Raw genomic sequence first — 24,666 nt, forward strand, 5'->3', positions numbered from 1 at the left:
CCCTACTTCAAAAAATCATTAAGAATTTCAAACAGGTGACAGCAGAGCATGAAACCAAGCACAGGGTCCTTCTAAGTACCGGGTCCCCTGTGGCTGCAGAGGTCACATACCCATAGATGTGAGGGTCCATGTGGCTTGGATGGGACTGATGCCACCACTGCTACCCCAGGGGCGGGTGATCCCAGTCTGGCCAACAAGAGCATCACATCACCCTGGTCACGATTGGCTCAGGGATGGGCATGTGACTCAAGGCAACCAATGAGAACCATAGCTCAGCATTTTGCTGCAGGAAAAAAGGTACCTTTTGCTGGTGCTACTAAGTTGGCAGGAAGTAAGCCTAGAGCCCCTGGGAGTCACCCACTGGGGAAATTCTGCCTGAGATGAAGCTGATACTGAAAATCAGAGCTGAGAAGATGGAGCAGGTAGGGGAGAGATTCTTGCCAGCATCATTTAAGTAGCTGATTGAGCCCACTCTCTGGACTTTTTTCTTTTTTTTTTTTAAATCTGTACAAACCAATACATTTCCTTGGCTTAAGCTAACTGGCCTTGCGTTTCAGTCACTTATAATCAAAACAGACCTAAAGGGTTGGAGCTTAATAAATACCTTCCATTTTGAATAGACCAGCAGGGCTTGAAGGATTCCATTGTTTCCCTCTCTCACTTGCCCTTTGCTTGGTTCCATTTGACTTGAGAATTGGGACAAGAAACAGAATAGTCCAGAGAAATTGTAACTGTGTTATTAAAATGAGAATTTAATAGTATGTTAAGGACTTACCACTTACCTGTGCTCATTGTTTTGTGTGTAGAGGGAGACAGGGATGAGGAGCATGGGTTTGAAGGCTTTTTTGCTTTGAAAACAAAGTTTTTACATTAACATGTTTTACTTTTATAATATGAAAGAATGTAGTTTATTATTTAAAGGACTTGAGGGGTGCCTGGATGGCTCAGTCAGTTGGGAGTCTGCCTTCGGCTCAGGTCATGATCCCAGGGTCCTGGGATCAAGCCCCACATCGGGCTCCCTGCTTAGTCAGGAAGCCTGCTTCTCCCTCTCCCACTCCCCCTGCTTGTGTTCCTGCTCTCACTATCTCTCTCTCTGTCAAATAAATAAATAAAATCTTAAAACAACAACAACAACAACAACAAAGGACTTGAAAAGGGGTGCCTGGGTGGCTCAGTTGATTAAGTGTCTGCCTTTGGCCCAGGTTATGATCCCAGGGTACTGGGAAAGAGCCCTGCCTCGGGCTCCTTACTCAGCAGGGAGTCTGCTTCTCCCTCTGCCTCTCCCTCTGGCTTGTGCTCTCTCTCATTCACTCTCTCTCTCTCTCAAATAAATAAACAAAATCTTAAAAAAAATAAAGGATTTGAAAAGATGTAATTCAAGCCAGTTTACCTTTCCACAGCCTGGTAGGGCACCAGTCCCATATAGTTCATGCTGACTTGCCCTGCCAACCTTTCATCTAAAGCCAAGCGCTGTGGAGCACAAGAGTCTGGGAGAGCCCAGGACTTGAGCCGCCTGTTCCTCCCCTCTGCTCAGAAGGGCTGTGCCAGGCCAGCAGGCCTACTGGATATCTACCAGCTTGGGCCTAACCATGCCCCACCCACATCCTTTCACATTTCTTTTGGAATCCTGAGCAAAGGTCAGGATTGCTGACCCTCTTGCCAACAGCAAACATGATCTATCCTTTGGATATGTTGGCAGGAAAACAAAATTTTTATACCTCCCGGCTGGCCAAAATCTGAAGGCCAGTAACCTTCCCTCATGATCTCATCCAAGGCATCCTTCGCTTCTGCCCACAGTGAGAGCCTCCTCGGTGCTCAGCTGGATTCTGAGAGAGCCCGGCATTGGTCTCTGATGCCCCTACACTTGTCTCCCCCGGCTGCAGCCTTCCAGACAACTCCCTCTCCTTCCTCTGAGTCGCCCTCCCTCCTCTGTTCCACTGCAAACTGTCTCTCCATCCTACCCCTGCAGATTCCTCACTGAATCCTTTTTGCCTTGGTTGAAACTAGGTTTTTCCAAGGATATCACCCTCATAATTCTCAGGTGGAAACTTCCAATGCCTCTTCCCCCTGCTGGTCTTGTCGTCATCCTGGAAAAGTTGAATTTTCTTACGGGTGTCTCAGTCAAAATCCTACCTCAAGTCTGCTTACTTCCTCAATTCCAGTGATGTTTGTCCTCTATCCACTTCAGCCACATCCATATCCCGCATGTCCTCAAAACTCAGAACTGAAATGTTCAACTCCAACATCCCTAAACTTGTTAAAACAAACAAACAAAAAACCTCCAATATCTCGCTTTCTAACTTCCATCCCTTGGTTACCAGCATTCACAGTGTCAAACATCACCATCATTGCTTTATTGAGACTTCTGGTCAGTGGTCAACTCCATTATCCCCAGATTCTCACCTCCAACATGCATCTACTGGGTCTACGGGTATTGCCAGGCAAAGCCTGAGAAGCTTCCTTCTGGTGGGAGGATGTTTCAGTTACCCCATGCTGCATAACAAACATCCAAGACTTAGTGACTTCAAACAGTACAATTTATTATGTCTCGCAATTCTCTGGCCAGGAGTTGGGTCAGGTTTTGGTAAGACAACTGCTGCTGCTCTGGGTGTCAGCTGGGCTCCCTCACTCATCAGCATTCAGGCATCACAACCTGTGTGTCACGTCAGCGCTCCGCCACATGGAAGCCTGAGCTTCCTCAAGGCATGGCGGTCGCAGGGTAGTCGAATTCATTACATGTCAGCTGGCTTCCGAGAGTAAAAGGGGAAGCAGACAAGCCTCTTAAAAGTTAGGTCCAGAACGGAGACTCTATCCTTTCTGCCACATTCTGTCAGTCAAAGCAACTTCATTTCTTTTGGAATCCTGAGCAAAGGTCAGGATTTGACTTCATAAGAAGTCAAAAGCCAGATTCAACAGACAGAGAATTAGACCCCACCTCTTGATGGGTGGAGTAGCATGTACTTACAATGAGAGAAGGAACTGGGAGCCGCCATTTTTTGAGACTATGGACTACAGAGGAAGAAGACAGTAACTATATAGGCAAATAAACAGGAAAACACCGCATAGTAATTAGAGCTGCTAAGAGATTTGAAACAGTGACTCATTAGAGAACCCCTGTGGGCTCCTGTAGATTGAGGGGACGGTTCAGGGAAAGTCTCTCTGAGAAAATGGTATTTAAATTATGCTTGAAAGGCAAAAATCGCCAGCTGTGTGAGGACCCAGGCAGGAGGAAGAGCCAGCAAAAAAGAAGGACCATGTGTTAGGAGTGTGGACAGGGACAGAGAGTGCAAGTGGAAACAAGGTCAGATAAGTGGATATGGCCAGATCAAGTACACCTGGGTGAGGAGGTTGGCTTGTATTCTGAGAGCAGTCAACGGAAAGCCATTGAAGGGCTTTAGCAGAGAAAAGACATAATACAAGTTCCATTATTAAAAGGTCACTCTGGCTATCCCTGTGGGGAACAGGCTGTGAAGTACAAACAGGAATCAGCAAGACCAGTGGGGGGCTCCTGTGGGAGCCCAGGGCGGGGGAGATGGTGGCTTGTTTGGCAGCTGGCTGTGGGGAGAGGAATGATGTCATGGTGTGCTACTTTGTATGGGACTCCGAGTCATAGAAGACAGAGAATAAGCTAAGTCGGAGTAAGACAAGATGGAGTCACAGTGGCCGATATGAACTCCCATATAAGACTTGTCTGGAAACATCTGTGGAAAGACGGGTGAGACCAAGACTGTGCTGATATGGCGAAGACCATTGGGGGTAACCAGTGGACCCAACTAAGCAGACCCTTAAAAGCAGCAGCGGCTCCAAGGCCCACGGACCCCCCGCACAGCACACGCTGGGAGCTGCTCCACAGGGAGGCTCTGCGCACACGGAAGGTGACCTGACTGCAGCCCAGGCCAACGCTTGTCACCGCTACCTCAGACCAGACCAGGGCCTCTTTGGAGTGGCTTGTTAATCCTTCTAACTTTCTTGTGTGACTAACTTGTGTGATCGAGTTATGCAATAAACCAAGTGATCTGTGAACGGCATACACGTCTCAATCCCGGAACCTTACCCGGCCTGGCCGTTCTCCCCGCTTCGGGAGCTACGCTTGAGGGTTGGGCCAGGCGACGCGCGGAGGACCGGGCCGCTTCTGTCTTGCTTCAGGTCCCCTTGATCCGTCGGAAAAGCCTCCCGCCAGCGTCCTCACCAGGGCACTGCCCCGCCCCCAGCTACCACAGTTAACGCGCCGCCTTCAACCGGCTCCTTAGTTTTCCAGCGAGCTGGAGATCCCGTCTCTCTGCGTCCGGTGTGGCGAGCTCCTTGGAGAGGCTCCGCCCCCTCCCCACCGGGGCTCATTTCCAGTCCCTGTCTGTCGTGTGTTGGTGTGCGACGGCTTCAAATCCACTTGTTTATGACAAAAATGGAAATTGTTTTTACGAGGAAAGTTGTTTTGATTAAGAGTGAAGTCAGCTGTGACAGGATGTCATCCTCTCATCTGTTGTTGATAACTCAGCAGCTCAGCTGCGGGCGGGCCCCCCGCTGGGGGCTTATCGATAAGAACCGACCGAAGCCGCTGCCGGCGGGGCGAGGGGGCGTCTGACTGTAAATCCCAGGGGTTTGGGGGACTGCAGAGAGAGTTCTACCTGGGCCTGGAGACTGCGGGTGCAAGTAGCTCTCTGAACACCTCGGGGCAGCTAGCTAAAAACCGGTGCAGCAACCCGGAAAAGCAGATGCCCTCCGAACCGTGCCCGCGTTCCCTAGCAACGTGCCCTGGCAACGGGGGACTCTTACTGCTGCGGGGCGGCGGGAGTCCGCTCTGGGCCGGCTAAAGCGCCTCTCCAGAGCAGCAACCGTCCCGAACGTACACACCTCAGCTAAATTCGGACCTTATTGCTTTCACCTCCCCTTGCTTGGCACAACGGTGTGATTAAGCTACCAGCGGTTTGGAGTATGTTATTTCTTTGCCGGCTTATTAAGAGACATTATCCCATATGCCACTGGCTTGTGAAATTTCTCCCAGTGAACCTGTGTTAACAAAGACAAACTCAGTCTCTGAGCGTTAATTTACCTCCCGAAACAGAACCCTGTTCCGCACCTGCCCTTTGCTCCAGCCGTATCTAACTGTTCCGTGTTCCCTGACAAGGTCCGCGTTCATGAGCCCATGCCTGGCACGTGCTGTTTCTTCTTCCTAGAATGTTCCTCCTCCGCCTCCATCATCCACCAACTTCTCTTCCTCCTCCTAACAGGTGTCACCTCTTTCACAAAGTCTTTCCTGAAACCCCAGTTTTATTTAGATGTGCTCAACAGACAGCACCAGAGATGTCCAACAGCTCATCTGTCTCTTCCAACTGACTGTGGGTTCCTTAAGGACTGGAACCTAGCACAGTGCTTTGTAAGGGGAGAAAGTGAGAAATTTAAGATGCTATCGTGTTTACTGTGATTTGTCCTTGGAGTCTGAAAGTGTGCGTTACAAGGTCCGATCACCACAGAACATGGATTTGCTAGATCCCTTTATCAAGTTCCTCCCTTCTCCCAGACTGATTCTGGGCAAGCTAAATGCATTACTTTAAAAAGACCAAAAAGCCTCCAAGGGATAGAACTTATGTTTTTGTGCTCAAGATTCTCCAGGAAGGGTCTCTGCACATACAACGTATCAACATCATTGCTAGTAAAAGTATTAGAGAATTAGTATGGAAATGCCTCTTCTGCCTGCAGACAGAGTCTCTGGGAAAATCTGAAAGCCTCCTACTTGCCAACATGAAGTTCACTGTGATGCTTAATGGTAAAACACTATAAGCTGCTGAGTTTCAAATCTATACCCAGGTCTGGTCCTTGCACTGAACTTCAGACTCTCAAACCTGGTTGCCCAATGGACTTCCCTACCCAATGTCCCTCCTTTAAAATCGAACTCATTGTTCCTCTTGCTGGGAGTCTACCAGAAACTCACCAGTGAGTCACCAAAGAGTATTTCTCGAGTTCTCCCTCCTCTTCATTCCTATTGCCAGGATCCTGACCCAAGTGCTCAGCTTCTCTGGCCTGCACCACCACATCGGGCCCCTTCCCCAGGGGCCCAGCTCCTAGCTTGGCCTTCCCAGTTCCCAGGGGATCTATCTGATCTTGTCTCTCTGGTCTGAAACCCTCAAATTGCCCAACACATGTTGTCAAACCGGTTTGTGTCTGAATCACCTTGAGAGCCTCTTAACTTTGCAGATTCCCTAGCCCTTCTCCAGAACCAATTAATCCAGGATCTGCTGGGTGGGGCCCCCGCAGGATTCTGATAGAGCTGAGATGGGTCCAACCTGAGAAGCACTGCAAGCCGTGGACCGAATCCAAGCTCTCATTCACTCACCAGGCCCTTCTCACGTGTCCCTTGTCCTCTTAGGAGAGGTCCTACCCACCTCTCCACCCTCATCCACCTCACCCCACACACCCTGCTCTCCAGGTTACTTTTTTCCCCTTTGACCTGGGATCGAGCCCTGCATTGAGCCCCTCATTGGGCTCCCTGCTCGGTGGGAAGCCTGCTTCTCCCTCTCCCACTCCCCCTGCTTGTGTTCCTTCTCTCACTGTGTCTCTCTGTCAAAAAAAAAAAAAAAAAAAAAAGCACACATCTTCCAGGGAACCTTCCCAGACTGACACAGATCCATCAAGTATTCTTCCGGACTAACAGTGGGCAGCACGACCACCTCACCGTAACGTTTCACAAGTTAGGACTCCTATCACACGGCCCTAGGCTGCAGTAGAAATGCTGCTTTGTGCACCTGCCTCCCCCATCCTCAAACAGCCAGGGTCCCGCTCACTGCTGAACACCCAACATGTTCTTCACAGGGTAGGAAGAGCGATGGCCTGGGAGCCAGAGGCCTGTTCTCACAAGTGGCTGTGCCCCTGACGGCTAATGTCCCCCCGGGCAGGCCCCTCTGCCTCTTTGAACCTCGAATTCTTGGTCTATAAAGAACGAAGAATAAAACTTGCCTGGTCTACCTCACTCCTTCCATAAGGTATTTCTACTGAGCCGTGACTATACCTGGGTGTGATGTGCACACGCACAAACACGCACGCACTCACACACACACACACACACACACACGTTCACACTCTTAGCCACTTGCTCTCTGTGCTATTCATCAGACCACATAAAACAGAGCAAAGCCCCTGTCTTTCCTTGCCACCACACTGGTGCTCCCGCAGGTCCTGGCAGATGCTCTCAAGAACACCAACACCACCCAAAAGAAAGGCAAACACCAGGTCTTATTAGGTCACTTTCCATAGCCACGGTCCACTTTCAAACTGGGATGATGAAGCATGGTTACACTGGCGAATTTGAAATCCTTGTTGGTCACAGCTGGGAAAATATTTGTGAGCCTCACAGGAGGTTAAACAAGTGTGGAGCCCCAGATCTGCTGTGCAACTCAAAGATCCAGAAACATGGCCGGACAAGCTGCTCCTGTCCCTTCGGTTTGGTTTTATTGTACTGATGATGTCAGCTGGCATGATGGATGAAAACGCACAGAAGGGAAAATCCTGGGATTCTTTTTCTAGGGATGTAATACATACAAATAAAAGGTCTCAATGGACAAGAGAGACTGAGAGAGAGAGAGCACAAAGCCCTGGGTCAGCTGTCTGCCGGCTGCTGAGTCCCAGCCAGACTCTGGCCGAGGAGGAACTCAATCCCTTGGCATCCACAAGAGTGTCTAGCCTGGAGATTGTCCTGGGGCCGGCTGGGCATCCAGTACCTGTGGAATTCTCCCCGAGGAGCATCCGGGAGCCATCCGTGTGCACAGAGGGGCACTGGCCATCCAGGGAGCCCGGCCCAGCAGGACCCCAGGCTTGCTGCAGCAGAAGAGAAAGGGACGATGGGCCCTGGAGCCAGGGCGCTCACGTAGGACATCTCTGGTGTCTTTATTTTAGCTTTTACCGGCTGAGTGGAGGGCTAGAGGATGCTATAAACTGATACAGGGCCAGAGAAGACAGGTTTTACTTTGGGAATGGTGAGAATTCTTAGGCAGTGAGGCACCTGGGTGACTCAGTTGGTTAAGCATCTGACTTGATTTTTGGCTCAGGTCATGATCGTGAGGTCGTGAGATAGAGCCCCCTCTCCTCTGTTCCGCGCTCAGCGTGGGGTCTGCTTGAGATTCTCTCTCTCCCTCTGCCTCTACCCTACCCTCTGCTTGCACTCTGTCTCTCAAAATGAAGAAATAAAATCTTAAAAAAAAAAAAAAAAAAAAAGAACTCTTAGGCAGAAATGAGATTTGAAACTGGTCTATTTCTCTCCTCCACCCCGGGCCCCATTTTGTTAGCAACAATGACTTATGACACATCTACTCTGTGCCATGCATAGATAGCATCAGGCACTTGACTTACAGTATCTTAGTTTACAGGTTCTTTTCACAACATTAGAAATGAGGCCCAGGAGCTCATGTGAGTTTTAGAACCTAAAACAGAACTTGGAGCTTCCAACTTCCAACACTGTGTCCCTCACTCCTTGGCTTTTTCCAAAAAAAAAAGCACCATCAGGAAGGAGCTTCTGTGGTCAAGTGAATTTGGGAATGTCTGCATCTTGTGTCCCTTTCGGTTTCAGGATGCTAGTAGCTGAACGACACTGAACGCCCCGTGGCCTGAACAATGAAGAAACAAACCCAAGAGTTAATGCAACAGCTTAACAGCATCAGTGGCTGAGATCAGCTTCTCTGAGGTGTTCTTGGCTTTTCATGCTTCTAATATGACTGCAGCAGCTCCGAGCTCATGTCTTCACACGAGAATGTCCAAAGACAGGAAGAGGCAAGTACTCGTATTGTGGGGGGTTTTTTGTTAAGATTTTATTTATTTATTTGACAGAGAGAGACACAGCGAGAGAGGGAACACAAGCAGGGGGAGCTGCAGGCAGAGGGAGAAGCAGACTCCCCGCTGAGCAGGGAGCCTGATGCGGGGCTCGATCCCAGGACCCTGGGACTATGATGTGAGCCGAAGGCAGACGCTTAACAGCTGAGCCACCCAGGCATCCCATTGTGTTTGTTTTAAAAGTGAGGGAAACTTTCTAGAAGTCCCCAAGTCTGCTGTGCCTGACCTCCCATGGGCGGGGCTGTGTCTGGTGCCCACACCTACAGCAATCACTGCCAAGGGCAGTGGATCAGACTAACCATCATGCCTCCCCGGCGCAGGGGAGGAGCCCACGAGACACACAGGAATCATAATCAAACAAAATCCAGGTTATCTGAGCAAAGAAGTGGGGCAGGGAATGGTGTTGAGGAGGAAATCCACAGGGTTTTCTGCACGCTTCTTGAAGATTGACATTGTACATTGGTATATTGAAGGCTCTCCATAGTAAAGAAACCCATATTACTTCCTTGAACGCATTGCTTCCCAAACTAATTTTTCCTTGGAGTTCTTATTAACTTCCAGCAGGCGCACTGAGGAAAGCGAGATCCCCCCAAGCCGCTTGCCCGCGGCGACACGACTGTCCCGAGAGTTCTCAGCACAGCCCTGGAGCCTCACAGTGCTCTGTGCAAACACAGAACAATGAGAACAGCTCAGGAATTTGAAGGAGAATTTTCTTTGGCTCAATTAACAGGAAATAAAAGCAGGTTTCTTTTTTTTTGCAGACTCCTTTTCTTTCTGGCCGTTTGAAATTAATAGGTTTAAGACATTACTTTTCTGTGATGAAATAAATTTCATTACTGAATTTCTGTCCACTAACCTTGCCACCAGGGAGGGAGAAAATGATGGCTTTTAATCACGATAAAGAGGATGCGCTGGTTAGGTCAAACCAGGACTGCATTTCCTCCCGTTCTGCAAGTGCATCAGCATTAGCAAAGCCTGTAAGAATGCTCTCCTGACTCATAGCTTCCCGTGGCCACTTCTCCAAAGCCGACCGCTCACCAGAAGCCTGGATGGCAGGCAGGCTGCCCTCACAAAGCTCTCAGCTCTGCAAACCCCTCCCTTTCCCTCCTCCTCCCTAATCCTCCCGTCTCCTCCCTCCCCCTCCTCCCTTGTTGTTGGACTTTTCTTACCGGTTTACAAAAAGGAAAGCGTGAGGTTTCTTTGACATTGCTATTTGAATGAAAATAGAATCCCAGCTGTAGTCCTCTGCTCAGGGGGACAGCCAGGCCCCTGATCCCTGCAGGTCCTCTGAACAGACTGAAAAGGGGAAAGGGATTTGGGCAGGCAGGCAGGTCACACTTTGCATGCAAGGTAACCAAGTTTCAGGTTGATTTCACAGATACAGCCATTGTTCTCTCTCCTGTTCCTCCCTGGGTCCTCCTGTGGTCTGGCCTTTGTCCCCATTCTTATAAGTGTGTTTTGAGAGGCCAAGCCATGCAGGCAGGCATGGCAGGGAAGGACCGGCACCCTCAGCCTTCATAAATTGTCCTGCAAGGTGACAAACTGAACCCTCTGGGCTAGGATCTGGAGGAAAGACTGGGTGGGTAAGGTCCACTTCGCTAGGATGACAGAGAGGAGCTCAGCTCATTCTACCTGGCTTATCCAGACACAGGACAATGCAACCAAGTGCCTTGTGCAAAACCGAGGTTGCCAGACGCTGGGTTATAGGCGGGTCTGTGATGGACCCTGCCTGGGCTCTTGCTCTTCGTCCTGTGGTCTTCCCCTCCACTCTGCTGTACTTGTCTTCCTACTTTCTCACTTCAACATCTGCCTGGTTGAACCTTCCCACTCCCTGGGCTCTCCCTTCCTTGATCCTTTATCAACCATTTCTTTTACCCTATCCTGGTAAAATGCCTCTCACGCATCTGCTTCTCTCCCATGGCCTCATCCAGACCTTAAGTCACTATCACCCCTTGCCTGCCTTGGTCAGCCACATTTTCACTCCTTCGTGGCCCAATCCATTCTCCACACCATAGCCAGTGTGACCTAAAATGTTATCATCTGCTTGAAACCCTTTGGTGGTTTCCCACTGGATGAAGAACAAAATGCAATGAATATCATCTTTGCAGGGGCCCACAGATCCCCGGCATTACCTGGCCCATACCCCTCATGTGCTTCCCACCACTCACTGTAAGCAGGCATGATGCTGGCTTCCTCTCCATTCTGAACGGGGTCAGCTTCATAGGCCTGAGACCAGTGCAGCCCCATCGGACCTCACACTCAGAAGTGTTGGGGGGAAGAGGGGGAGATGGGTACTCTGGGTGGGCTTTAATACCCTGTGGTCGCCATCTTGAATTTCTAATTATCTTTGAATCTGTGTTTTGCAAGTGAAGCCTGAGGGGTCGATGGAGCAGGCCATTTGCACTAGGGTTGGAGCCTCAGCTCATCTGTGGCCACACCTCCTGCCACCTTCCTACTCCCTGGGGCCCCAGGTCCCCCCAGGCCTCCCTTTCCTTTTACTCTCCTTGTCCTCCCTACGACCACTGCCACCCTCTGCCTGAAGCAGTACCCAGGCACACTGGCAGGGGGAGGCCCGCATTCTGCTGTCACCCTTCACCCCTGGTGACAGGCTGGGCAGGGCTGTAGGGAGGGTCTGAGTCGTCTCTCACCCAGTCTGGATCCAGACATCATGCATGTGCTGGGACAGAGGTTGCAATCCCTTGGGGATCCACCATCTGCCATGGGTTGAAGCAGTGAGCCCCTGGGAAGGGGAGACTGACTTTCCCATCCCTGGCTTTCCTTGGTGCTGGCTGTAGCTAATTACACAGCCAGGCCCTGGTTCTGAGATTCTCGGGGCCTCTGCCCAGTCTGCTCTGCCCACGGTTGGTTCTTTCTCATCCTTCAGGTGTCAGCTCACAGCTCACCTCCTTAGATCCCTTGGCCCTGCTCCTCCTCCCCGAAGGAGGTCACACCTGTTATCCCTGCTCGTTTTCTTCATATCGTTCAACGTGATCCATAATAATGTATTTGCTCTGCTGCTTGTTGTCTGTCTGCCCAGGAAATGGTAAGCTGCATGAAGGCAGGTTGCTTGTCCGTCTTGTTCACGATCATATCAACATCACCTAGTTCCATCTTTAGTACAATGTCTGGCAGAGTATATGCTCAACATATATTACTCAAGATGCCGCATGGTGAACGTGGCCAAAAACTGCATGGTGAGTCTACAAGTAAACGTTTGTTGATTTTATTCTCCAAACTTTCTTGTATGCTTAAAATGATAACCTTTTAAGGAAGTTTTAAAAGAAAACAGAAAGTACTGGGGGGTGTGCATATACAAATCCTGTAGGTATTGTTTTGAACTCACTACTTTCCTCTCAACAACAAATCTGTGGGGCTCTTTCCAGATCAGTCCACATAGATCCATTCATCATTTTTAAATTGTTAAATGCTTTTCCAGAGTGCTTAGCAATGGCACACCTTATTTAGCCATTTCCCTGTTCCTAGACAACTGGACTATTTAAACAGCTTTTTTACTCTTATAAGCCAGGCCTTCCTGCACATGTGTGAGCATTTCTCTGAGCTGGAGAACAGGACGGGGAACTGCTTGGTTCATAGGGCTTGCACATGTTTAATGTAATAGATCCAGGCCCTTAAACCACTTGTCTCCTTGGCACAGAGGGACCTCCTGGAAGGCGAGGTAAGCGAGATGTGTGTGGCTCTGAGCCCACTGGCTGACAACCTTCGGTTCCCTTTCCAGCTTCATACCATTGCTGTTGTCTCTCCCTCCCTCCCTAATCCCCATCGTCAATATGGGGATGATCCTGGTAATTACTTGTCTCTAGGAAAAAAAAATGATATTCCCTCTCCCACGTGTTTCTGCTCAGAGTCACTTCCTCTTCTCCATGGGGTGGGATGAGAACAGGAAGGACTTGAGAAAAGTCCTTTGTTTAAAAATAGTAGTAGAGAATTGCCGCTTGGCATTTTTCCTGATTTTTATTTATTGAAAAATCTGACTCTAGCTCCTCTTGAGTTCAAGATTGATGATGGAAAGGCGTGGAGCCATGTCAAAATCTAGTATGCATTTACCCATCAAGTCTTCACTGAGCGCCTGAGGGGCATAGGATGGGCACTGATTCATTGGGAGGTCACCAGCCCTAAGGTAGAAGCGGGATCCTGGAAGCCCTCTACTGTGAGTCAGTGCCTGTGTTGTTGATGTTACGGATTGAACCTTTGTGTTCACCCCAAACTCATATGTTGAAGCCCTAATCCCCAGTGTGATGGTATTAAAGATGGGGTCTTTGGGAGGTAAGTAGGGTTAGATGAGGTCATGGGGTTGGGACCTTGGCCCAATGAGATTAGTGCCCTTAGAAGAAAAGACTCCAGAGAGTTCTCTCTCTCTCTCTCTCTCTCTCTGTGAATGTGTGTGTGTAGGTGAGTGTGTGTGTACACAAGAAGGCAGCCATCTGCATGCCAGAAAGAGAGCCCTCACCAGGAATCTCTCCAGGAATTGAATTGGCCAGCACCTTGATATTGGAATACCAGCCTCCAGAGCTGCGAGGAAAAACATTTCTGTTGTTAAGGCCACCCAGTTCATGACACTTTGTTATGGCAGCCCCAGTTAAGACTGTTGGGTACCTAAAGGTACCATGGGAGGCACACGGAGACACTAACTGGTGTGGAAGTATGTCAGTATTTTAACAACCGTGGTGTACCAGCACTGTTCATGGAGTTTACATTCGAGGGAGAGGGCAGACAAAACACAACACAAGCAAAATAGATGGTATGTCCATGGTGTTATGTGCTATGGAGAAAAAAAAGGCAGAGGAGAGAATTGGAAAGGCCATCAGGAGGGAGGTTGCTATTTTTTTGTTGCAGGAAAGAGGAAAGAGACAGAAAATGGCATGTTATCTATCCTTTAAGAGCACTTTCCAGAAGTTGCACACTACACTGAAAGCCTGTTCCTCAAAACTTCATCCCATAGCCACACCTTACTGCAAGGGAAGATGGGAAATGCAGATTTAATTCTGAGAAACCATGTGCACAGCCATTGTGGGTAAGTGGGGTTCCATTACTGAAGATGTAGAGAATGGATATGGGGGAACCATCAGCCACAACAGGGAAAGAGCATGATCAGTGGATTGTGTTGTGGATAACGTTCACGGACCTGTTGAGAGAGAGTTCTCCATGGGTCTCTCACATCTGTGGATGACCCACGAGCAGTGGGACTGGCTGCCCTTCTCCCGGAATATGTTTCCAAGGATGTCTGTATGGCAAGTAGTCTTGGAAGACAGAGGTAGTATCTCCCCCTGGAAGAAAGTGCAGGCAGGCTGAATGTCCAGTATAATAAAGATAATGGCTCCTTTTGCAGATCATGTCTCCCCTGCATAAGAGGAGACTTAACGGCCCATTACACAATGCTTGGGTTCCCTAAGCACAGGATCCCAAATTGAGAGAAATGCTATAAAAATATTAACACCATGAAATACAAAAAAGGAAAGAACTATATGTTCTAAACAGCAAGGAACTAAACAGAACAATGAAATGTAATTTGTCACCTTGATTGGATCTTGAATTGAAAAAGGAAAAAAACAACTATAATAATATTATCCAACATATATACATATTCACATTTCCCTTGGAAAAATTGAATGTGGCTATACATTAGATAATATGTCCTTGTGAAAGGTCTTGAATGTGATCATGGTAATTATGTAGGAAAGTGTTCCAATTCTTAGGAGATACACATCGAAATACTTAGGAGAGAAGGTCATGATATCAACGATTTACTTTCAAATGGTTCGGGAAAAGAATGTGTGCATGCAGATGGAGAGGGCACCAAAGTGGCTAATTTGCTAATAGTTGGTGAACTGGGGTGAAGAACATATGGGTGTTCATTGAATTATTCTGTAAACTTCTCTGTAGTTCGATCTTTTTTAAAACAACAGGTTGGAAACAACGGGACAGAATCCTGGTGAGCCTGTGGAAGGTGGGTTGGAGGGAGGCCACGGCCGGACTCAGGGAGGCTGAACTAGGAACTCCATCCATTCAGGAATTCTCTTGCCATCATTCGTCAGCATGGTCTCCCGTCCTGCTGCAGACAGATTTTTTCCCCAGGCAGCAGGACACATGGCCACAGGCCTCCCACAGGCCTCCCAGCTGGTAACCAGAAAGGAAAGGGGGGTCCAACTCCCTGCAGCCGCTTGAAAAATCCTGGGGAAGGGCTCTGCTGGGCTCAGCTTGGGGCATGTACCCACCGCGGTCAGGAAAGGGCAGGGTGGCCAGGACCCAGGACCTGCTGTGTACTCTGAGACTGGGGGCCTTCATGAAAGCAGCGGGGATCAGTTACACACGGAGAGCAGGGAGGCGGGGAGGAGGGGATGAGGAGAGGAGCAGAGGAAATAAAGATGATTCAGCATTTGCTAACTACGGTGACTGGGGGAAGGTGAGGCCATTAACTGAAAGAGAGAATGCAAGGAGAGAAGTTTGGAATGCTCTATTATGCACTTGAACTCAGAAGCTTTGGGGGCGTGGAAGAGGAGAAATTTCACAGATTGTTGGAAATTCAGTTCTGTAGCTCAGAAGAGCGCTGGCAGTCCCAGCAGCATGATGAAGGCAGGGGGGTGCCAGCTCCAGGACCAGCAGGTGGAAGGTGCCGCCTTGTCCCGCAGCCTAGCAGCAGAGCCCTCTCCTTGTAAGGAGGCCCCTTGGTGAGAGGGACCCTGGCTAATTATGAGGGAGAAGAGGCTGGAAGTCATTAAACGGCATCATATCACATTTCTGTTTAACGCCTCAGCATCCAATGACTCAGCGGGACCGCTCCTGCTTCTTGTTCCAAAGCTCTGGGAGTTGTTGGGCAAATATTTGAAGAGCATTTAGGTCCGAAACCTGCAGTACCCTGACCCCCCCAGTTACAGAGCCTCCTGCCTCCGTGTAGACGCCCTCTCAGATTCTGCAAACCCAGCTACAGCAGCGGCCATGGAACCACTCAAAGTTCAAGTCTGGCTTTCCAGAAACAGCCCCCTGCCAAGGAAGGTGTCACCGGGGGAAAGAAGGAAAAAGCAGTAGCACCCTTCTCCTATCTTCTTTCCCGAAAACAGAGGGCTCCCCTTTCTTGACTATCATCCTTTTGCCTCCTTATTCTATGTGTAGGGAAGGTTGAGTCTGTGGTTCATCCTTGAGATCCAGAATTAGTCAGACAGGGGTTTGCAGTCCAGTTTCTTTATCTACCAAAGGTGAATAATAATGCCCCTTCCTCCTGGGAGTAAGTGAGAGTCAGTGAGACAATGCAGCTTAGGAGCTTGGAGTGTGGGACGTGCTAGCCCTTCTCCCCCAGGAGTGTCTGAACAAGGCCAGAGGTGGGCACCACCATCCCTCCGGGGGACATTTCCAGTCTCCAAGCAGAGATGTGCCTGCAATCAACCGCCCCAGGAGGCTGTAGGGAGGGAGGCTCGAGGAGGGAGGCTGGGACTTCACTTGTGTGAGCTGCACACCTAAACTAAGGCCAGGCAGAAGACTCTGGGAATTTCCTATAATCTTGGCTGTGAATGTCCTATTTATAAAGCTGAGTCACTGCAAGCCGTTGTTCTGCAGCCACTCGGCGTGTGGAGACGGGCTGCCACAGGAAATGAGGAGCACACCCAGAGACAGCGCCTCACCCAGGCTCTCGGGGGGCGGGGGGACGCCCTGGGTCCGGCCGGCCTGGCTCCTCAGCGCTCTGAAACACCTTGACAGGCTCAGGGCATTTGTCACAGAACCAAGCTTACTATCCCTCTTCCCATTGACACTTTTCCTGGCTTCTTTGCTCCAGAATAGCTTCCTCTGTTTTGAGGTGATACATTTCCAAAGTTTGCCTTCCTTTTTTTTTTTTTTTTAAAGATTTTATTTATCTGACAGAGAGAGACACAGTGAGAGAGGGAACACAAGCAGGGGGAGTGGGAGAGGGAGAAGCAGGCTTCCCGCTGAGCAGGGAGCCCGATGCGGGGCTCGATCCCAGGACCCTGGGATCATGACCCAAGCCGAAGGCAGACGCTCAACTGAGCCACCCAGGTGCCCCAACAAAGTTTGCCTTCTTCGTGGCTTGCTTACAAGCAGAGCCAGGCCTGTCTCCCCACCGAGACCCAAGGGGTCCTGCATCTGAGTGGGATTCGAAGGCATCTGTCTGCTTCCCCGCATGAGCAGACCTGCCTGGACGCCTCTGCTCCTCCCAATCTGTTAAAGGAAGCAAATTCTCCGAGGAGAGTATTCCTACACTCAGGGCTCTGGCAACCGGGGGTGGAGAGTTCATGAAGGTCAGTAAAGGGGCAAAAAGGGGAGCACTGGTCAGCAAAGAAGAGCTGCATTTAATGTGTTCAGCATTCCATCCAGGGCAAGCCCTTGAAGGGGCGGCAGGGAGGGAAGGGCCTCCCCACTTCCTGATTTTACAGCCACTCAGCCAGTGACTGAAATCAGGGTCACCAGTCATGGCTGTTAACCAAGGCCTCCCCATCCTGCCTCAGCAGCCCCATCCAATACCGTGCAGGGCAGACGGTAGCCCCACCACACCATCCCTCAGGTATGCAGGGATGTTTCCAAACCAGAGCAACCTTAACATTCAGCTATGGTTACTCATTAAACAAGGCAGACAAACTGCCCAGTTAAAACATTCTCCACCCCTGGACTTCCCTCAGTAAACTTCTTTTCAGGACCAATTGTGGGGTCCTCAACGTGGCTGTGCTTGTCGATCCAGCTCTGAGTTGTGGGAGCTCTGGGGATGTAGGGAGTTCAGAGCCTGGCCCATTCCCAGGCCCTGTGGCTTTGTGCACTCGGTCATAGCTGCATGGGGGCAGCAATCATGGGGCGGGGCCTCTATCTGTTGATCAGCATGGCGGGAGGGGGTTGGAGGTGCCCAGGCCCGTCTCTAGCTGCTTGACCTCCTCACACCCACATTAAGTGACCAACACCTCCGGGGCTTTCTGGTGAAACTGCGGGCTGGTGGGTCTCTGGTCCAGCATCTCTTCTGGAACCAGAGACTCTTTTACCATCTATTGCCCCTGATACTTCCGAGGCCCCAGATGGACCCCCGATCCTGTCAAAGTCCCCCTCAAAAGAGTCTTTTCCTTTCCTCTGTCTTCGTTCTCTTTTCTAAGTCCCTCCCTCTCTCTTTTGGGTGGCATTCCCTCCCCTCCCCTTCCCTGTTACCAGAGAACTTTAGGCCACCTTTCTCCCACCCCAGTGGTGAGGGGCAAGACTCTGAAGCTGTCAGTGTCTCAGAGGCCCCGGCCCTCCTGTTACGGGGGAAGGAGGAAACATTTTCCACTCCTCCCCAGTGAGTCATCCCCTTCGAAAATTACCACCACTACCTGCTACAGAAGTTAAATGGGGGGTGTTTCTTCCTACAGCAAAGGAGAAGCAGAGTGTCAGCGGAGAAAAAACAGACTCAAATTGGAACTAATAAGGTTCAGTAAGTCTGCCAGATACAGGATCAACCTGCACAAATCAGCAGCGTCTCTTCTCGCCCCACAAGAGCTACTAGAAAATATTACTGAAAAGGCACTATTTGCAATAGCAATAAGAATTACAAAACATCTGGGTATTAACCAAAAATACAGAAAACTTCCATACAGATTTTTGAAATTCTAATCAAGGAAACAGAAAATGATCTGAATAAATAGAGCACATTCCATGCTTTTGGACTGGATGACCAAACATAGGATGACCTATCTTGGATGACTCTATAAAGACTTAATTAAATTAATGATTAACTTACAAAGTCAGTGAAATCCCACTCAAAATTCCAGTTGGATTTCTTTTTGAGGAACTCAATAAATAAATAAATAATTAAAAAAAAAAAAAAGAGTAAAGGGGCACCTGGGTGGCTCAGTTTGCTGGGTGTCTACCTTCAGCTCAGGTCATGATCTCAGGGTCCTGGGGTCAAGCCCTTTATTAGGCTCCCTGCTCGGTGGGAAGTCGGCTTCTCCCTCTCCCTCTGCTGCTCTCCCTGCTTATGCTTCTCTCTCTCAAACAAATAAATAAAATCTTAAAAAAAAAAAAAAAGGAGAAGGAAGACTTACTCCATCCAATCCACTACAAACCATAATAAGGACAGCATGGTGCTGGCTCATGAACAGCCTGCTAGACCGGTGGAACAGAACAGAAAGCTCCGTGACACACCCATGTGCTGTATGTGTACAGAAACTGTACATAAAAACATACCTTCTCTGTGGGCTAGGCCACCGGTTAAGGTTTTGTTAAGACATTCTGCTATACCACTATCCTTGTAACAAGCATACCTGAGGAATAACAAAATATGTACGCCGAGGTCCCTGTGTGACTCAAAATGAACTACCTAAAACTGGATCTGTGGCGAGAAGAGCATTCAATGCTCCACAGGCCTAACCTTCTGGAGCTCTCTCCCGAAGTCAGCAGCAGCAGTGCATCCCTGCGGCACAAGATGTGAGAAGCTGAGGCACAGGATGTGGAGGCGGGTTGGCACCCAAAGCCACGGGGTGCCTGGCTCCCTACATGAAAACCGTCGTTAGCAAGTGAGAGGATGAGCTCCAACTGCCAGAAGAGCTGGGGGATGAGTCCAAGGAGGTGGATCTAGGCTGAGAAAAAAGACAAGGATTCTACAAAGCAGTTCCCTTCTGAGTGCCTGGCAACTTTTATGTCAGCTAATTCACACAGATGTTCAGCTCTCCTGAATTCCTAAGAAGCATAAAAAACCGGAAGAAAAATACGGCATGAAAATCGAATCTCATGTATTTCATGTCTAGGCTCTTTACTTGTTTGTCAGTCATGTAGTATTTCTATAAAATAATATCCCCTCCCCTGTTTTAGGCAGGACTAGTCTAGGTTGTGCTGCAGTAACAAGCTAGCCCCAAATCTCAGAGGCTTCTGTCTTGATAATGACCGAAGCTAAGTAATAGGTAGAGTGGGTTGGATATACTATTGCTTCTGCTTTCATATGTTTGGAAACTTCCATGATAAAAGTTTTTCTATCACCATGGCTTAAAACAACTTGTTCCGACTGCATGTCCATCCTGGATCAGCCAGGTCAGTATTTCCACTTTGTCCTTGCAGAGAGACGCAGCCCAGGGAGCTTCCACTACCTGGAGCATTGCTGGTTACACGGCAGGGGGAAGAACAACAGGAGAGCCTTGTGATGGTTGATAAGGCTTCTACCTGGAAGTAAAACATACCACACTGTTCATATTTCATTGGCAAAGGAAGTCACTCAGCCACACTTAACTTCAGTGGCTCAGAAAAATATAATCCTACTACATGTTCAGTCAAAGGAGAACAGAAATATTTGGTGAAGAGCGCTAGTGACTTCCACAGACCCAAAGAGATGTGATTTGGAAATTAATTAAAGGCAAAAAGTTTTCTGATATATACCCTCGTTTCTCCCAGTATATTTCATCCCCCAAACAAAAAATGCTCAGCTTTCTCACTTGTGATAAAACACTCAAAATTATACCAAGATTGGGCATTCCACAGCATCAGGGACAGTTTACCTGCCTTTACCTTTCCAATACAGAGCACCCTGTCTTGTCTTTACCAGGTGCTAAATTAAGATTTGCTGAACTAGGGGTGCCTGCGTGGCTCAGTCAGTTAAGTGTCCGACTCTTGGTCCTGACTCAGGTATGATCTTAGGGTCGTGAAATTGAGCCCTGCATCAGGCTCTGCGCTCAGCATGGACTCTGCTTCAGGTTCTCTCTCCCTCTCCCTCCGGCTCACTCACTCTCTCTCAAATAGATAAATAAATAAAAACTTAAACAAACAAACAAAAAAAGATTTGCTGAACTGAAGAGGCACTGGAGGCAAGCAGGGTGGATTAGCAGGTGTTCTCCTACAGAACCCATTGCTCAGCTTTGTTCTTACTTTTACTGAACTCTGTCTTAGGACATTCCCAGGCAGCGTGGGGAATGGGCTGGTGCTTTTCTAGAACACTGGGTTATTAAGGCTGTCCTAGGGGCCAGTCTTCTTCAGCTGAGAGCCTGAGCTTGAACTTGCCAATGTCCGGAGCTCCAGAAGGGAGCCTCAGGATCATCCAACCCCAAAACATGCATCTTACAGGTGAGGACACTGAACCCAAGAGAAAGTAATGACTTCTATTTGCTTTAAGAGTCTGCCTTGGCCTTAGCATTCTCCAGAATGCTTGTGGCTGAACTAACTTTGCAACCTGGATATCCTGGACACCAGTCCAGTGTTCTGTCTGCCATATTGTACTGAGCCATGCAATAAATGTGTTCTGCAAAACTAAAATTAACAGAGAGAGAGAGAAGAGGGAGCACTATTTAAATAATATAGGCAATTCTGCCTGCATTTCCACTCAATGAATGCCTATGAATCTGCTCTTCCCAGTGGGTCTTGGTTCCTGCCTTCTTCTCCTTTGTGTAAGAACTAGCCCTTTGTGTAGTTCCACCACAGCCCCCGGACACAGGCCAAGCCTTCACCTGGGGCTCCACTGAAAAGACAATATTCTGTTTCAACACCGGAGGGAAAGCTGGACCTACCGGACTTACTGAGAAATGGTATCATGATCTCCAACGTGGCAACTTCTAAGAGGATTTCCAAAGGTCATTTGGACCATCCTTACTGCCTTTAGAACCTGAGCCTGGGTAAGATGAGCCTCTGCTATAATGATTGCCAGTGCACAGGCTGCAAGAAAGGACCCGTTCGGAACAGCGCCGTGTGTTCAATAACCCTTTGGTGAGCTCTCGCTGGAGCATCTTATGGGCAAGGGTGCATGCAGAGAATGAAAACTTGAACAAACCTACACATCGCTGGACTATAAAGATCGTTAAAATATTGAAGAATTTAAAGACTTAATGACCCAGCAAAGATGGAAAATACTTTCAAATGCAGATCTCAGTCATTAAAAATGCATTTTGCATGCCACATTTACTTCCTGTGAAAATGGGGGCGAAACACATTTAGGGCAAGATTGCCACAGCTCCCCAAGAGGATGGGTTAGGAAAGCGGGTTGACAGTCCTCAGCGAGTGCCCAGTGAGGTGGGAGCTCTCAGGGCTCGGGCTGTCTCCCCGTGGGGGCTGGCCACTCAGCCGCCATCTAAAGCTACAGCCAATTCACCACCTCAGAGACTTCCGACTGTGCACGCTGCAGAAGTGTCTTTCTGAGTGGGAGCCCGCCAGAGAGAAAGATGCCAAGAAGAGTCTGGCTCAGCAGAAGCATCCAGAGGTAAGGCAGTAGGACGAATGTATATGGCAAAAAACACTGAGGGAAGCACCTTACCACAGAGACCAAATTAGTCTCCTACCAGCGCAGGTTTGTGTTTTTGTTTTTTCTTACCGGACCTTAGTTTCAGTATGAGTTTGCTAGGGCGACCCTAACAAAGTACCAGAGACCGGGTGGGTCAAACAACAGACATGGACTTTCCTTCGGTTCTGGAAGCTAGAAGTCTGAGGTGAAGGTGTTGCCAGGTGTGGTTTCTTCTGAGGCCTCTGTCCTTGGCTTAGGAGGTGGCCACCTTCTCTGTCTTCACATCACCCCCCACCCCCGCGCCCCGTGCCTCTGTCCAAATGTCCTCTTCTTATGACACACCACTCATACTGGATTCGAGCCCACCCTCATGACCTCATTTTAACTTAATGACCTCTTTAAAGACCCTATCTCCAAATTGGTCACACTGTGAGGTGCTGGGGGTTAGGATTTCAACATACGGATTTGCGGGGGGGGGGGGGGCACAATTCAGCCTGTAACAGTCCCTAACGTATTATATACACCCAAAAGGAGACTGTGAGGGGTTTTTGTTTTGTTTTATAGAGAAAATTCAAAGTTCCTGTTGTATGGAGTGGCTTCTGCCTAAGGTGTTTGACTCAACGAGACTCCAGCTCACAAGCACTTGCACCGGCATGAAGTGAGGGGCCAAATGCCAGGCTGTCAGCCACGTGAGCGTCCGCGCATGCGCGCGCACACACGCACCGCGCACCGCGAGCGTGGACCCCGGCCCACCTCGATTTCCCCATTTGTAGAACAAAGGACTCGAGTCGGTGAGCCGGATGGGGTGATTGGTACTCCAACCCCCTTCTGGGAGCCTTCCCGTGTGGCAGAGACAAGAAACCCCAAAACTACCCTTCCCACATCCCTTTACAGCTAGAGTTCTGCTGAAGAATTGGGGTGGCTCCAGTAAGATGCGCTGGGATGAGACTGGGGGACAGAAATGAAGCAGAGGCCGCCTCTCTGTGGCTGTTTGTGCCGCCGGGCCTGCTCCATCACAGGGAAAGGAAGCGAGGAGGCCGCAGGGCGCGGCCCAGTGTGGAGCCAGGCCCAGGTGAGGCGGCGGCGGCAGGGGAGCGCCCCAGGAATCCTCCCCAAAGACACAGAGAAGAGGCCCCAGCATGTGTATGGCTGCTGTAGTCGTGTGTGGGACTGGCCACCACCCCAACGGCCGTCAGTGGAGAACTGCCTAGAGCAGCCATGCTGGAGCCACACACACACAGAATGTTCTGCAGCTCTATGAAAGAACAAAAAGAACATTTCCGGGGCGCTGGGTGGCTCAGTCGTTAAGCGTCTGCCTTTGGCTCAGGTCATGATCCCAGGGTCCTGGGATCGAGCCCCGCATCGGGCTCCCTGCTCCATGGGAAGCCTGCTTCTCCCTCTCCCCCTCCCCCTGCTTGTGTTCCCTCTCTCGCTGTGTCTCTCTCTGTCAAGTAAATAAATAAAATCTTAAAAAAAAAAAAAGAATATTTCCATAGACTGCTGTGGAGTAATCTTCAAGATATATCATTAAGTAAAAAAAGCAAAGTGGGGAGAAAGGTATGAAGTATACTACCATTTTGAGGGGGGGGATAGGTATGTATATTTAAAAGAAATCTTGGAAGAATAAACAAAAAAAGAGGTAGCCCTAAAGATTTCTTTTTAATAGTACGGATAGTGTGACTGAGAGGTCAGGTTCCAAACTCTGGGAGTGAAACCAGAAACAAAGGGACAAGCGTGCAGGCCCCTGTTCTCCCCACGGGTTCAGACTAGAGAGTGAGGAGGGAACAGATGGTGGGGGAGAGGGGGCATGAGCGTTTACTGTCTGCCCTCTACAGCCCCTGGGCCAGGTGCCTCAAAGACAGCTTCCCCAGCCTCGCTTTCAGGTAGGTATTTTTACTGTCCCCATTTTGTAGATAAGGAAAGGGGAACAAAGAGGAGTTGAACTACTTGATCAAATTCATAAAGCAAGTAGTGTCAGAAAATAGGGCTTTGCACCCAAGCCTTTGGCATCAGCGATGGCCTCACTCTCTTGCTGGGTCCCTAGACAGAGCCCTTAGGCCATGGCCACAGGGAGACAACACCCCATTAGGACTCTGGTTTCTGTCTCCTTCCCTCATGCACCCCTAGAGAGGGGCACCAGGCCTGGCTGCAAGAGATGGGCCCCAAGCCTAGCCAGGTCATCTCCCAGCCTCCCAACCCGTCCCCATCTGGCCGGGGGACAGAGGAGTGCCTCCAAGCCACTGGCTTTCAATCTGATTGCATATTAAAATCACTGAGGAGCTTTCAGAAATGCTGATGCTCAGGTCCTATCCCCAGAGATTCTGATTTAATAAGGTATGGGTTGCAGCCTAGACATGGGGTCTGGGGAAGCTTCCCAGGTAATCCTAATGTGCGGCAAAGTTTGAGAATCACTGCTCAGCTCTTGCTGTTTTCATGTGTAGTCGGGTCCAGGACCATTGGCATCACCTGCGAACATGTGAGAAATGAGAAATCTTGGGCCCCACCCCAGAACTACTAAATCAGAAACTTGTGGGAAGGGAGGAGTGAAGAGGAGACGATGATCTGTATCTTCACTAGCCTTCCACATGATTCTAACACACCCTAATGGTTGAGAACCACTGCTCTAAGCAACAAGCTAGAGACAGACCATCACGTGCTGTGGTTGGCTT

At 49.4% G+C, this 24,666-nt stretch overlaps 1 protein-coding gene and 1 long non-coding RNA gene across 3 annotated transcripts in view; one reads left to right on the plus strand and one right to left on the minus strand.

The window, feature by feature from the left end:
• The window catches only part of VCPKMT (valosin containing protein lysine methyltransferase), a 115,220-nt gene that overhangs the window by 57,478 nt on the left and 33,076 nt on the right, over positions 1–24,666 (minus strand). The window lies entirely within an intron of this gene.
• Positions 323–23,443, plus strand: LOC144378849 (uncharacterized). Its single transcript, XR_013440682.1, has 3 exons — positions 323–422; positions 8,558–12,011; positions 22,562–23,443. It is a non-coding gene; the product is annotated as an uncharacterized LOC144378849 (long non-coding RNA).

Source organism: Halichoerus grypus, chromosome 8 (assembly GCF_964656455.1).
Source record: "Halichoerus grypus chromosome 8, mHalGry1.hap1.1, whole genome shotgun sequence".
In the NCBI taxonomy this organism is placed as follows: Eukaryota; Metazoa; Chordata; class Mammalia; order Carnivora; family Phocidae; genus Halichoerus; species Halichoerus grypus.